The following is a 9832-nucleotide window of genomic DNA, read 5'->3' as shown; positions in this document are numbered from 1 at the left end:
TCCCAGGCCTGGGTCCTTTGGGCCACAGGGAAAAGACCAGAGGGATTGTCTGAGGCTTATCCCAGAAAGCTGCATCTCAGAAATCTGGGTGATGTCAGGGTTCAAAGGAACCCTCAGAAGGACTAGGCACCCCATGTCAGAGGAAAGAATAGACACGTGTGTACACTCCAGGTGTACATTGCTGACACTTCCACACTCGGGCTGTGGATGTCACCCCTGAGCTGCTTCCTCTGAGTGAGCATTCTGACTCACCTTCCAGGGTGCTTCTGGGTGCAGATCCCAGTGCCTTCAGTGCAGGACTGGACTCAGAGGTAGAGAGGAATAATAATCCACAGCTGTCAGAAAAGATCGTCATTGGTTAGTCTGCTTTATACTCGTGGCTTTTCTCTGCCAGGTGCTTATTCTCTGGAGCCCAAAGTCAGGCCCTTTCCTTATTATTTAGAACCCCACCCACTAGGGTGGGGGAAGTCCTGTAATCCAGGTGGGCTTTTACATACCCAAAGAAGAGGTTAGGGAAAAAGGAAGTTGGGGGACGGGGCCACTTTACAGTCCCGCTCACACCCCAGTGCTTGTAGGCCTGCACAGGTTTCCACTCTGCAGCTGTGTCTACACCCATGGTTGCCTCCAGGCCACCTCATGGCAGGAAGTGTGTGGTGCCCCATTCCTGTGGTGTGTGGTCAGCAAATGTCCGTGGAGCTGCCCAGTGACCATGCGTCTCCTCCGACAGGCAGGATGAGTCTGCAGGATCTGAAGACGTGCTGGCATCTTCTTCTACACCTTCTTAAGCATTAAGAAGTGCCTGGAGCACAAGCAGAAAGAGCAGGCCTTGCAGCTCAGGGGATGTGCTGGGATAGGGGTGTACTCTGTGTGCTCCCCATGAGGTGTGGGCTGTGTGTGTTCAGTGGCGTGTTTGCTGTGTGTTCGCAGTGATCTGTGTGCTGTGTGTTCCCACATTGATGTGTGTTCCCATAGTGACATGTGTGTGCCTGCAGTGACGTGTGCTGGCTGCTAATGGTGACGTGTATGTGCTCGCTGTGTCCATGTGTGCCTGGTACTGATGCTTTGTGGATGGATGTCTGTGGCACCACTGCACTGACTGATGCACGGGCACCATGTGCCAGCCTGTGCCATGTAGAACAGCAACAGTGAGGCCCCTGAACTCTCAGACTGGAGAAGTGTGGTGCCGAGGAGTGTGACATACTGGTGGCTGAGGAGGCTGGAGCTGATCCTTGGGATGACGGGTAAGTGCAATGGGGAGACGGTGTGAGTGGGTGCACACCATGGGCCCCTTGTCGGTGACACTGAGGCTGGTGGGCGTGGGTGGATGCAGGCCTGGGGATGCTTCTGCTTCTGTGGCCTGGGCTGTGAGGAGCACAGTACCATAGTGCTGGGCGAACTCATCACAGCCTCAGACTGCAGGGGGCGCCACTCAAAGTCTAGGCAACACCAGTCCCCCTAGGCATACCAGCCTCAGCACAACTCTCAGACTACAGGGGGCTCCATACCCGCAGGTGGGCACAACACCATGCCACTGGGTGGCCAAAGCACAGCCTCATAGTGCAGGGGCCACTACGTGCAGCATATACACCACTGTACGCACATACAAACACCACCCCCTAACATACCAGATGCATTGACATTAGACACCACAGACACCATTTTCACCATCTACCTCATTCACACACAGTCACGCCCCTTCTACAACACTATCACACCACCTTTCATATCATTGTATGCACACCACATATACCAGACAGTATGCCAGATGTGCCACACCATATACACCCTATATACACAGAACTCCATACTAGACATGATGCACCACACCATATACATGCTACACACAACATACACCACACCATACAGTACCACATACACAAATATTATAGCATACTCCATAAACTTCTCCAGTGATGGCTAACCTTTTGGAGCCCGAGTGACCAAACTGCCGCACAAAACCAAAGAATTTCCTCAAAGTGCCAGCACGTCAATTAAACCTTAATAAAAAGATTTTAGTATCTAACAACTCTTTATAAATTTTATAGATTTATTAATTGCAGATCTTCCCACGTGCCAGCTACAAGGCCTTCACATGCCACATTTGGCACGTGTGCCATAGGTTTGCCATCGCGCCTCTAGACCAGGCACACAGCGTTCATTCTACCCTATACGGACTGTACTGAGCAGAGTACGTCGCCCATCTCCTTGCTGAGGGTCACAGAATTTTTGAACAGCTCAGTAGGCAGCAGAAATGTGTGAGCTCCTGGCCACCCTTTCAGTTGGCAGTTGGCAGTCACACTCTCCATGTGCTCCCATCTCTCCACGCAGATATAATGTAGAGCTGAGCTCTGTGGACCAGAAGCTGAGCCCTTAGTGACCCACCCTTGCCCAGAGGTTTTTCTTTGCGTCCCTTACTGATGTAAGAAAAGAAGTTGCCCTACCTCATGCTATCATAATGTAGGTCCATGAGCCAGCATTGTGAAAAGGTTGATCCTGATGCTGAATTTAAAGGAAGTTATATAGATTTTCCAGGGAGTTTCCAAGTCATAGGAGGAATTTCTGGAGAAACTGATGGATGCAATCCAGAGACAAGTTTGAGGTATGGAAACCCAATAGCACCTAATAAGACATATAGCTTTTGAGAGTGCCAATGAAGATTTCCAGGTGATCTTGTGCCTTATAGAAATCAATGATGTCATTGAGTACTTTAGAGCTTGATGAAATGTTGGTTCTATTAAACAACAGGCATGCATTCATGCTACAAAGGGCTAATCCATATAGAAGTAAGCTGAGGATAACTGGGATGGATCAGGTTATTCTCATAGCGAATACAGAGCCTCTCTCAAATCTGCCCACTAAGAGCAACACCTGGACCCTGTAAGAGGTGTGACAGGGGAAACTATTGAGCTAGAGATGGCCACTGGTTTGATAGTCCTGTATGAGAAACTAGAGAAGAGGTCTGACCTGGGCTTCACAAGTTTAGGGCAAATGTTTTAACTATGGTAAACTAGGGCACTTTTGTTGAAATTTTTTTTGTAGAAGTTGCAAGATTCCTTTTGGACCTGTTTTCTCAAGACTGCTACCCAATCATCTTGTCTCAGGAAACTGGCCAATCTCAGGCCCCACCAGCACTGTAGGCCTCCTCCTGGATGAATTAGTATGTCCCTAAGGGAATCACTTGTTCATGTAGAGTTAATAGATTCTGATCATGTTTAAAAAAATGAAAATTGCGTGCCCGCTTCGGCAGCACAAATACTAAAATTGGAATGATTACAGAGAAGATTAGCATGGCCCCTGCACAAGGATGACATGCAAATTTGTGAAGTGTTCCATATTTTAAAAAAAATGAAAATTGGGGCCCGGAGAGATAGCACAGCGGCGTTTGCCTTGCAAGCAGCCGATCCAGGACCAAAGGTGGTTGGTTCGAATCCCGGTGTCCCATATGGTCCCCCGTGCCTGCCAGGAGCTATTTCTGAGCAGACAGCCAGGAGTAACCCCTGAGTACTGCCGGGTGTGGCCCAAAAACCAAAAAAAAAAAAAATGAAAATTGGGCCGGAGAGATAGCATGGAGGTATGCATGCCGAAGGAAGGTGGTTTGAATCTTGGCATCCCATATGATCCCCCGAGCCAGCCAGGAGTGATTTCTGAGCATAGATTCAGGAGTAACCCCTGAGTGCTGCCAGGTGTGACCCAAAAAAACAACAAAAAAAAGATAATTGTCATTTTAGTGCCAACTGTTTGATCTTTTGAGAATGGAGAGTGTATCATCAGCTTCTGTTACTCCCCCCCCCCATTTTTTTGCTTTTGTTTTTGGTTTTTGGGTCATACCTGGCACCCCTCAGGGGATACTTCTGGCTTTGTGCTCAAAAATTGCTTCTGGTAGGCTTGAGGACCATGTGGGATGCCGGGATTCGAACCACCGTCCTTCTACATGCAAGGCTAACGCTCTACCTCCATGCTATCTCTCAAGTCCCTGTTACTCCCCTTTGTAATGCTTGACCTCTAGTTGCCCTAGGATTGGAGGCTTCAGTAGCCAGTGCCCACTATAGCCCCTGAGATTCATGGGAAGAAATGTAAAGGTATGTTTGACACAGGTGCCAATGTTTCTATTCTCTTCTGAAACTGGGCCGTGCAATAAATACCTTAAGGCCTACAAGGAGTAGGTTCATTGCTTTCTTCCACTGTCTGACAGAGTGCTAGATGGCTGAAACTCATTGATCCAGAAGGACATGTGGCCACCTTCCGAGCATATGTAGCTTCACTGCCCCTGAATCTAAGGGGTCCAGATAAACAGGAACAGTGGCATGCTCAGTACAATTTCCTCCCCCAGCTATCTCTCTGTCCACTAGGTTAGAGGCCACATTTTTAAATTAGCTGCAGTTTAGCACCCGCTACCCCTCCACATTCAGTTGACATCTTGTGATCCTATGTGGACATCACAGTGGCCCCTTAACAAAACTAAAAGGTGCAAATAGAACAGTTTAAGCTGGAACATATTGAAATCTCATTTTAAGAATGGAGCTCACTTTTTTTTTAGTTTTTGTGTCACATCCAGCAGTGCTCAGGGGTCACTCCTGGCTCTATGCTCAGAAATCGCTCCTGGCAGGCTCGGGGAACCATTGGGATGCCAGGATTCGAACCACCGTCCTTCTGCATGCAAGGCAAATGCCCTACCTCCATGTTATCTCTCCAGTTCCCTGAGCTCACCTGTTTTTATTATACAAAGGAAATCAGGCAAATGGCAGTTGTTATTTAACAAGAAATATTACTTCCTAGATGCAGAGAAAGCATTTGATAAAGCCCAACACCCATTCTTTTTTTTTTTTTTTTTTTTTTTTTGGTTTTTGGGCCACACCCAGCGTTGCTCAGGGGTTACTCCTGGTTGTCTGCTCAGAAATAGCTCCTGGCAGGCACAGGGGACCATATGGGACACCGGGATTCGAACCAACCACCTCTGGTCCTGGATTGGCTGCTTACAAGGCAAACGCCACTGTGCTATCTCTCCGGGCCCAACCAACACCCATTCTTGATTTAAAAAAACTCTCAGCAAGATGGGAATGAAAGGAACCTTTCTCAATATAGTTAAGGCCGGGCCCAGAGAGATAGCACAGCAGCGTTTGCCTTGCAAGCAGCCGAGCCAGGACCTAAGGTGGTTGGTTCGATTCCCGGTGTCCCATATGGTCCCCCGTGCCTGCCAGGAGCTATTTCTGAGCAGACAGCCCTGAGCATCGCCGGGTGTGGCCCAAAAACCAAAAAAAAAAAAAAAAAGTTAAGGCCATATACCACAAGCCAATGGCAAATATTTTCCTCAATGGAGAAAAACTAAAAGCCTTCCCTCTAAATTCTGGTATAAGACAAGGCTGTCTTCTCTCACCACTCCTCTTCAACATAGTACTAGAAGTACTTGCTGTACCGATTAGGCAAGAAAAAAGTATCAAAAGAATCTAGATAGGAAAGGAAGAAGTCAAGCTCTCACTGTTTGCCAATCACATGATACTCTACTTAGAATACCCTAAAGACTACCAAAAAGCTTCTAGAAACAATAGATTCATATAGCAATGTGGCAGGCTACAAAAATAACACACAGAAATCAATGGCCTTTCTATACACTGATAATAATAGGGAAGAAATGGACATTAAGAAAACAACCCGGGGGCCGGAGAGATAGCATGGAGGTAAGGCATTTACCTTTCATGCAGAAGGTCATCAGTTCAAATCCCGGCGTCCCATATGGTCCCCTGTGCATGCCAGGAGCAATTTCTGAGCACGGAGCCAGGAAAAACCCCTGAGCACTGCCGGGTGTGACCCAAAAACCACAAAAAAAAAAAAAAAAAAGAAAGAAAACAACCCATTCACATTAGTGAATAAACTCACAAACTCAAATATCTTGGAGTCAACTTAACCAAAGACGTGAAGGACCTATACAAAGAAACTATAAAACCCTGCTCCAAGAAATAAGAGAGGACACACAGAAATGAAAACACATACTCTGCTCATGGATTGGCAGGATTAACATCATTAAAATGGCAATACTTCCCAAAGCATTACAGATACTCCTCACTTAATGACCTGTTTAGTGACTGCTCGCAGTTACGACCATCTCTTCACCATTATGACCGCTCACACTTACGACCATCTCACCGACGGTACGTGCTAGAACGTGGTATTGGCCCTATGTCTCAATGTCATTCATTGAATGTACATTGAATGTACACGATTCTGAGGTCTGGTACTGCTGTTTTCCTAGTCAGTATTCACATTTCAGCAGTAAATTATTTTTTGGCGATGCAAAGAAAAAATGTTATAAACAGCTATACTGTACTGTAACATAGTACAACTATACTGTATATAGTCCAGGACCTCTCTCAGGTCCACACAATACAGCATAGTAGTGTGACAATATACAGTACAGACATAGTACATTAAAGTATGTACAGTACATTGTAAATGTTTATCAAATTTTTCTTCAAGCATACAAGTTGTGTGTGATCTGGGTACCTTATTCTGTATTGTACTTTACCCCAGATGTCTCCAAAAAGGAAAGGCAAGACTTCACCAGAAAATACCAAGAAACAAAAGAAGGCTATTGATTATTAGAAGAAAATGAAGATCATAAAGGATTATGAAGGTGGCAAAAAAGTCCATGAGATAGCACATGACTTGCAGCTGGCACATTCAATCATTTCAACAATCCTTAAGGATAAAGATAGAGTAAAGAAACAGTGAAAGCATCAACAGGCTTTAAAGCCATAATAACTAGACAGCAGAAAGGCCTACTTCATGATATGGAGTAGTTACTGGCTATCTGGTTTGATGACCAGATTCAAAAAAGAATGCCATTGAGCCATTCAATAATTCAAGCCAAGGCACTCAATATCTTTGAGACTTTGCAAGCATGCAGTGGTGAAATATCAACCAAAACATTTACAGCAAGTAACGGATGGTTTCAACGGTTTTCTCAAAGATTCAACCTGCATAATCAAAGTGTCAGTGGTGAGGCAGCAAGTGCAGATGTAGAAGCAGCAGAAAAATTTGTTGATCAATTTGATAAAATCATAGAGCAAGGTGGCTACTGTCCAGAATAGATCTTCAATGTGGATGAAACTGGACTTTTTTGGAAGAAAATGCTTGAAAGATCCTATATACACAAAGAGGCTAAGACAATGCCTGGCTTTAAGGCATTTAAGGACAGCGTCACATTTTTGTTGGGAGGAAATGTTACTGGGTTTAAGTTGAAGCCTTTGCTTATCTATCACTCTGAAAATCCACGTGCATTGAGCAGAGTTAGAAAGAACACATTGCCTGTATACTACTGAGCACATAACAAGGCATGGATGACTCAAGCTTAATTTGATGATTGGTTCACTCACTGCTTCATACCTCAGTGAAGCACTATTGTCAAGAAAAGGGCATTTCTTTTAAAATTATTCTCTTGCTTGAAATGCTCCAGGCTATCCCCAGTATCTTGATGACCTAAACCCAGGTGTAAAGATTATATATCTACCTAAAAATACAACTTCAATCCTTCAGCCAATGGACCAGGGAGCCATAGCCACATTTGAAGCATACTATTTACACACAACTTTTTTCAAAGCTGTAGCAGCAACAGAAAATGATGAACTGTCCGTGATTTCTGGAGATCTTACAACATTTTAGACTGAATAAACAACATCGAATCTGCTTGGAAGGGAGTGACATAAAAGCGTATGCAAGGGGGGCCGGAGAAATAGCATGGAGGTAAGGCGTTTGCCTTTCATGCAGGAGGTCATCGGTTCAAATCCTGGTGTCCCATATGGTCCCCCGTGCCTGCCAGGAGCAATTTCTGAGCCTGGAGCCAGGAATAATCCCTGAGCACTGCCGGGTGTGACCCAAAAACCACAAAAAAAAAAAAAAAAAAAAAAAAAAAAAAAAAAAAAGCGTATGCAAAGATATTGAAAAAATGCCTAAAACGTTTTGTGAGCAATGTTTGAGAAAGCTGAACATGTTGATGCCATAAATAAAACAACTACGGAACTTGCAAAAGTGCTTAATTTAGAAGTTGAGGTGGTTGATATTGAGGAATTAGTGCAATATAGGGAGGGAGAACTAACTACCAAAGATTTAATAGAGTTGGAAGCATAGCAGAACCTGGCGGAGGAAGAAGAAAATGAAAACATGGAAGACGTACCAACGAAGTTTACTGTGAAGGGATTAGCTGGTGTGTTCTCAAAAGTGAATGCAGCTATGTTGGAACTAAAGAATATGAATCTGAATGTTGAACGATTCACAAAGGTGGAAAGGCAAATAAGTAAAGTTTTACAGTGCTATCGTGAAATATAGAAAGAAAAAAAGAAAACGACAAAGCAGACCACTCTAAGTGGGTACTTTTGGAAAGTTACACCAAGCACTACCAATGCTTCAATTTCTACTCCATCGTGTTCCTTACCTGGGCCTTCAGCAGCTCCTGATAATAACTCTGATGATGACATGGATGTAGATTTTGAAGAATTCGTTGACTACAATGATAGCCTGAATTCATTTATTTTTTGTTTATTTTAAATATCTTTTTTTCATCTTGTACACTCTATAGTACAGTACTGTGGTTTTTGGTGCTTTAATGTACCTACTTGACTAACTTTATGTTAGTTGCAGTACTGTGTGTAAATTACAGAACCGATGCAAATTAAAACAAGTGGAAGTTTTCAGTTTGATCTTTCTCATTATTTTACTTATTCAGAATATTGTATTGTCAAGTAATATGCATATGCTGTACTACTGTATATAATACATGCAGTTCCTCACTTAATGACCAATTCACTTAACGACCAAGTCTTTGAAACAAAACTTGGTCGTTAAGTGAGGAGTATATGTATACAGATTTAATGCGATCCCTCTAAAGAAACCCATGACATTCTTCAAAGAAATGGATTAAACACTTTTGAAATTAATTTGGAACAATAAACACCCTTGAAAGGCTAAAGCAATCCTTGGGAAAAGGAATATAGGAGGCATTACTTTCCCCAACTTTAAACTGTATTACAAAGCAATAGTTATCAAAACAGCATGGTATTGGAATAAACTATGTGTTGTTCTATATACCTTATGGTATCATACCTTATACCATAAGGTATATTGAACAACACATAGGTAAAACACTCCATGACATTGAGACTAAAGGCATCTTTAAGGAGAAAACTGCACTCTCCAAACAAGTGGAAACAGATAAAAAGATGGGAATATATTAAGCTGAGAAGCTTCTGCACCTCAAAGGAAACAGTATTTGGGATACAAGAACCACCCACTGAGTGGGAGAAACTATTCACCCATACACATCAGATAAGGGGCTAATATCCAAAATATATAAAGCACTGACAGATTTTACAAGAAATAAACATCTAATCCCATAAATAAATGGGGAGAAGAAATGGACAGACACTTTGACAAAAAAGAAATACAAATGGCCAGAAGGCACATGGAAAAATGCTCCACATCAATAATCATCAGGGAGATGCAAATCAGAACAACTATGAGATACCATGTCACGCCACTGAGATTGGCTCACATCACAAAGAATGAGAACAAGCAGTGCTGGCGGGGATGTGGAGAGAAAGGAACTCTCATTCACTGCTGGTGGGATGGGAATGCTGTCTAGTCCATTGGTGGGCAACTTTTTTTTCAATTGAGCCAAATCTCGCCAAAACCACGATTGAAATTTATTTTGAGAGCCACATTTTTAAAACTGAAAATACATAAGATGGTACACTGTTTTTAGTTTCAATAAGTTTTTTTTTTTTTTTTTTTTTTTGGTTTTTGGGCCACACCCGGCGGTGCTCAGGGGTTACTCCTGGCTGTC

The 9832-nt window shown here is 43.6% G+C and overlaps 1 non-coding gene across 1 annotated transcript; it reads left to right on the top strand.

Moving 5' to 3' along the window:
- Positions 1 to 3231: 3231 nt before the first annotated feature.
- Positions 3232 to 3339, top strand: LOC126013070 (U6 spliceosomal RNA). The gene has a single exon (XR_007497404.1). It is a non-coding gene; the product is annotated as a U6 spliceosomal RNA (small nuclear RNA).
- Positions 3340 to 9832: the final 6493 nt, after the last annotated feature.

The sequence above is a fragment of the Suncus etruscus genome, chromosome 6, assembly GCF_024139225.1.
Source record: "Suncus etruscus isolate mSunEtr1 chromosome 6, mSunEtr1.pri.cur, whole genome shotgun sequence".
NCBI classification, from domain to species: domain Eukaryota; kingdom Metazoa; phylum Chordata; class Mammalia; order Eulipotyphla; family Soricidae; genus Suncus; species Suncus etruscus.
The sequence above is the reverse complement of the archived record's forward strand: the minus strand, read 5'-3'. Positions and strand labels throughout refer to the sequence as shown.